This window comes from Phytophthora infestans, genomic scaffold (genome assembly GCF_000142945.1).
Source record: "Phytophthora infestans T30-4 supercont1.1 genomic scaffold, whole genome shotgun sequence".
Taxonomy (NCBI): Eukaryota; Oomycota; class Peronosporomycetes; order Peronosporales; family Peronosporaceae; genus Phytophthora; species Phytophthora infestans.
In genome coordinates this window covers 430,564-435,880 of record NW_003303758.1, presented here as the reverse complement: position 1 = coordinate 435,880, position 5,317 = coordinate 430,564, and the positions used below count along the sequence as shown (strand labels likewise).

Here is a 5,317-nt window from a genome sequence, read left to right as displayed (position 1 = left end):
CCTACCGGCCCTACAACGCCCCAGTTGTTGCTGCGTTGCGCACCTGCCACACGCTACAGCCGCGTCACGTTGTGTTGCCGTGGTGTGTTATATTGTGTCCCGGCGATCCGCTGCCGATTTAAGTGGTAGCTGCTGCTCTGGCAGAGCTCACCAAGCCTAACCGCCGACTTCGCTGACTGCACTACCAATTCTCCAAGACAGCCAGAGGGCTCATCGCAGCCTTCCGCGAGAACAATAGATCCCGTGGGTATCCAAAACACGAAGAAATGCGACGTCAAAGCGAGTAGCAACCGGATGGCTCGAGGCGGGGATTGAAGCAAGCCTCGGGGGGGAAAAGAAAACATGTCAAGCATGGCCGTAAGTGTAGGAGCCACGCACGATATGTGTAAAGCGGTATGTGCCAGCCACATGTTGGCCATGTTCCATGTAATACGCTGAATTGCGTGCGATTCGAGCGGGTTGCGGATTGGGCGTGTTGTGTCTAAGCTAGGTGCTCTTATGGTGTAATGGTTAGCACTCTGGACTTTGAATCCAGCGATCCGGGTTCAAATCCCGGTAGGAGCTTGATTTTGTGCGGCGTTGCAAGCATAGTATGTAGCGATGGCGCCAGCTGTCGTGTGGGGCTTTAGGAAAGCGTTTGAAATCTTGTTTGCGGATTGGCGAGTTAGTGCTGGTCTTATGGTGTAATGGTTAGCACCCTGGACTCTGAATCCAGCGATTTGGGTTCAAATCCCGGTAGGACCTCGTTTTGCACCGCTTCTACCGGCTCTACAACGCCCCAGTTGTTGCTGCGTTGCGCACCTGCCACACGCTACAGCCGCGTCACGTTGTGTTGCCGTGGTGTGTTATATCGTGTCCCGGCGATCCGCTGCCGATTTAAGTGGTAGCTGCTGCTCTGGCAGAGCTCACCAAGTCTAACTGCCGACTTCGCTGACTGCACTACCAATTCTCCAAGACAGCCAGAGGGCTCATCGCAGCCTTCCGCGAGAACAATTGATCCCGTGGGTATCCATAACACGAAGAAATGCGACGTCAAAGCGAGTAGCAACTGGATGGCTCGAGGCGGGGATTGAAGCAAGCCTGGTGGCGAAAGAAGCATGCGAGCATGGCCGTAAGTGTAGGAGCACGACGATATGTGAAAGGGGTATGTGCAGCACATGTGGCATGTCCATGAATACGTGAATTGCGTGCGATTCGAGCGGGTTGCGGATTGGGCGTGTTGTGTCTAAGCTAGGTGCTCTTATGGTGTAATGGTTAGCACTCTGGACTTTGAATCCAGCGATCCGGGTTCAAATCCCGGCAGGAGCTAGATTTTGTGCGGCGTTGCAAGCATAGTATGTAGCGATGGCGCCAGCTGTCGTGTGGGGCTTTAGGAAAGCGTTTGAAATTTTGTTTGCGGATTGGCGAGTTAGTGCTGGTCTTATGGTGTAATGGTTAGCACTCTGGACTCTGAATCCAGCGATTTGGGTTCAAATCCCGGTAGGACCTCGTTTTGCACCGCTTCTACCGGCCCTACAACGCCCCAGTTGTTGCTGCGTTGCGCACCTGCCACACGCTACAGCCGCGTCACGTTGTGTTGCCGTGGTGTGTTATATCGTGTCCCGGCGATCCGCTGCCGATTTAAGTGGTAGCTGCTGCTCTGGCAGAGCTCACCAAGCCTAACTGCCGACTTCGCTGACTGCACTACCAATTCTCAAGACAGCCAGAGGGCTCATCGCAGCCTTCCGCGAGAACAATTGATCCCGTGGGTATCCAGAACACGAAGAAATGCGACGTCAAAGCGAGTAGCAACCGGATGGCTCGAGGCGGGGATTGAAGCAAGCCTGGTGGCGAAAGAAGCATGCGAGCATGGCCGTAGGTGTAGGAGCACGATGATATGTGAAAGGGGTATGTGCAGCACATGTGGCATGTCCGTGAATACGTGAATTGGGTGCGATTCAAGCGGGTTGCGGATTAGGCGTGGTGTGTCTGGGCTAGGTGCTCTTATGGTGTAATGGTTAGCACTCTGGACTTTGAATCCAGCGATCCGGGGTACAAGCCTAACTGCCGACTTCGCTGACTGCACTACCAATTCTCCAAGACAGCCAGAGGGCTCATCGCAGCCTTCCGCGAGAACAATAGATCCCGTGGGTATCCAAAACACGAAGAAATGCGACGTCAAAGCGAGTAGCAACCGGATGGCTCGAGGCGGGGATTGAAGCAAGCCTGGTGGCGAAAGAAGCATGCGAGCATGGCCGTAAGTGTAGGAGCACGATGATATGTGAAAGGGGTATGTGCAGCACATGTGGCATGTCCGTGAATACGTGAATTGGGTGCGATTCAAGCGGGTTGCGGATTAGGCGTGGTGTGTCTGGGCTAGGTGCTCTTATGGTGTAATGGTTAGCACTCTGGACTTTGAATCCAGCGATCCGGGGTACAAGCCTAACTGCCGACTTCGCTGACTGCACTACCAATTCTCCAAGACAGCCAGAGGGCTCATCGCAGCCTTCCGCGAGAACAATAGATCCCGTGGGTATCCAAAACACGAAGAAATGCGACGTCAAAGCGAGTAGCAACCGGATGGCTCGAGGCGGGGATTGAAGCAAGCCTGGTGGCGAAAGAAGCATGCGAGCATGGCCGTAAGTGTAGGAGCACGATGATATGTGAAAGGGGTATGTGCAGCACATGTGGCATGTCCGTGAATACGTGAATTGGGTGCGATTCGAGCGGGTTGCGGATTAGGCGTGGTGTGTCTGGGCTAGGTGCTCTTATGGTGTAATGGTTAGCACTCTGGACTTTGAATCCAGCGATCCGGGTTCAAATCCCGGTAGGGAGTTGATTTGTGCGGCGTTGCACAGCATAGTATGTAGCGATGGCCCCCAGCTGTCGTGTGGGGCTTTAGGAAAGCGTTTGAAATTTGTTTGCGGATTGGTGAGTTAGTGCTGGTCTTATGGTGTAATGGCTAGCACTCTGGACTCTGAATCCAGCGATCCGGGTTCAAATCCCGGTAGGACCTCGTTTTGCACCGCTCCTACCGGCCCCACAACGCCCCAGTTGTTGCTGCGCTGCGCACCTGCCACACGCTATAGCCGCGTCACGTTGTGTTGCCGTGGTGTGTTATATCGTGTCCCGGCGATCCGCTGCCGATTTAAGTGGTAGCTGCTGCTCTGGCAGAGCTCACCAAGCCTAAGTGCCGACTTCGCTGGCTGCACTACCAATTCTCCAAGACAGCCAAAGAGCTCGTCGCAGCCTTCCGCGAGAACAATAGACCCCGTGGATATCCAAAACACGAAGAAATGCGACGTCAAAGCGAGTAGCAACCGGATGGTTCGAGGCGGGGATTGAAGCAAGCCGGGTGGCGAAAGAAGCATGCGAGCATGGCCGTAAGTGTAGGAGCACGATGATATGTGAAAGGGGTATGTGCAGCACATGTGGCATGGCCGTGAATACGTGAATTGCGTGCGATTCGAGCGGGTTGCGGATTGGGCGTGGTGTGTCTGAGCTAGGTGCTCTTATGGTGTAATGGTTAGCACTCTGGACTTTGAATCCAGCGATCCGGGTTCAAATCCCGGTAGGAGCTTGATTTTGTGCGGCGTTGCAAGCATAGTATGTAGCGATGGCGCCAGCTGTCGTGTGGGGCTTTAGGAAAGCGTTTGAAATTTTGTTTGCGGATTGGCGAGTTAGTGCTGGTCTTATGGTGTAATGGTTAGCACTCTGGACTCTGAATCCAGCGATTTGGGTTCAAATCCCGGTAGGACCTCGTTTTGCACCGCTTCTACCGGCCCTACAACGCCCCAGTTGTTGCTGCGTTGCGCACCTGCCACACGCTACAGCCGCGTCACGTTGTGTTGCTGTGGTGTGTTATATCGTGTCCCGGCGATCCGCTGCCGATTTAAGTGGTAGCTGCTGCTCTGGCAGAGCTCACTAAGCCTAACTGCCGACTTCGCTGACTGCACTACCAATTCTCCAAGACAGTCAGAGGTCTCATCGCAAGCCTTCCGCGAGAACAATAGATATCGTGAGTATGCAAAACACGAAGACATGCGACGTCAAAGCGAGTAGCGAACCGGATGGTTCGACGCAGGGATTGAAGCAAGCGGCGTGGCGAAAGAAGCATGCGAGCATAGCCGTAAGTGTAGGAGCACGATGATATGTGAAAGGGGTATGTGCAGCACATGTGGCATGTCCGTGAATACGTCACCTGCGTGCGATTCGAGCGCGTTGCGGATTGAGCGTGTTGTGTCTGGGCTAGGTGCTCTTATGGTGTAATGGTTAGCACTCTGGACTCTGAATCCAGCGATTTGGATTCAAATCCCGGTAGGACCTCGTTTTGCACCGCTTCTACCGGCCCTACAACGCCCCAGTTGCTGCTGCGTTGCGCACCTGCCACACGCTACAGCCGCGTCACGTTGTGTTGCCGTGGTGTGTTATATCGTGTCCCGGCGATCCGCTGCCGATTTAAGTGGTAGCTGCTGCTCTGGCAGAGCTCACCAAGCCTAACTGCCGACTTCGCTGACTGCAGTACCAATTCTCCAAGACAGCCAGAGGGTTCATCGCAGCCTTCTGCGAGAACAATTGATCCCGTGGGTATCCAAAACACGAAGAAATGCGACGTCAAAGCGAGTAGCAACCGGATGGCTCGAGGCGGGGATTGAAGCAAGCCTGGTGGCGAAAGAAGCATGCGAGCATGGCCGTAAGTGTAGGAGCACGATGATATGTGAAAGGGGTATGTGCAGCACATGTGGCATGTCCGTGAATACGTGAATTGGGTGCGATTCGAGCGGGTTGCGGATTGGGCGTGGTGTGTCTGGGCTAGGTGCTCTTATGGTGTAATGGTTAGCACTCTGGACTCTGAATCCAGCGATCCGGGTTCAAATCCCGGGTAGGACCTTCGTTTTGCACCGCTTCTACCGGCCCTACAACGCCCCAGTTGTTGCCTGCCGTTGCGCACCTGCCACACGCTACAGCCGCGTCAACGTTGTGTTTGCTGTGGTTGTGTTATATCGTGTCCCGGCGATCCGCTGCCGATTTAAGTGGTTTAGCTGCTCTGGGCTCTGGCAGAGCTCACCAAGCCTAACTGCCGAACTTCGCTGGGAACTGCACTAACCAAATTCTCCAAGACAGGCCCCAGAGGGCTCCAATTCGTGCAGCCTTCCGCGAGAACAATTGATCCCGTGGGTATCCAAAACACGAAGAAATGCGACGTCAAAGCGAGTAGCAACCGGATGGCTCGAGGCGGGGGATTGAAGCAAGCCCTGGTGGCGAAAAGAAGCATGCGAGCATGGTCCGTAAGTGTAGGAGCACGATGATATGTGAAAGGGGGTATGTGCAGCACATG

The 5,317-nt window shown here is 54.4% G+C and overlaps 2 pseudogenes across 2 annotated transcripts; both read left to right on the top strand.

The window, feature by feature from the left end:
• Positions 1-1,979: 1,979 nt before the first annotated feature.
• Positions 1,980-2,048, top strand: PITG_25230 (annotated as a pseudogene). The gene has a single exon. The product of its transcript is annotated as a tRNA-OTHER (tRNA).
• A 313-nt stretch (positions 2,049-2,361) lies between these two features.
• Positions 2,362-2,430, top strand: PITG_25229 (annotated as a pseudogene). The gene has a single exon. The product of its transcript is annotated as a tRNA-OTHER (tRNA).
• Positions 2,431-5,317: the final 2,887 nt, after the last annotated feature.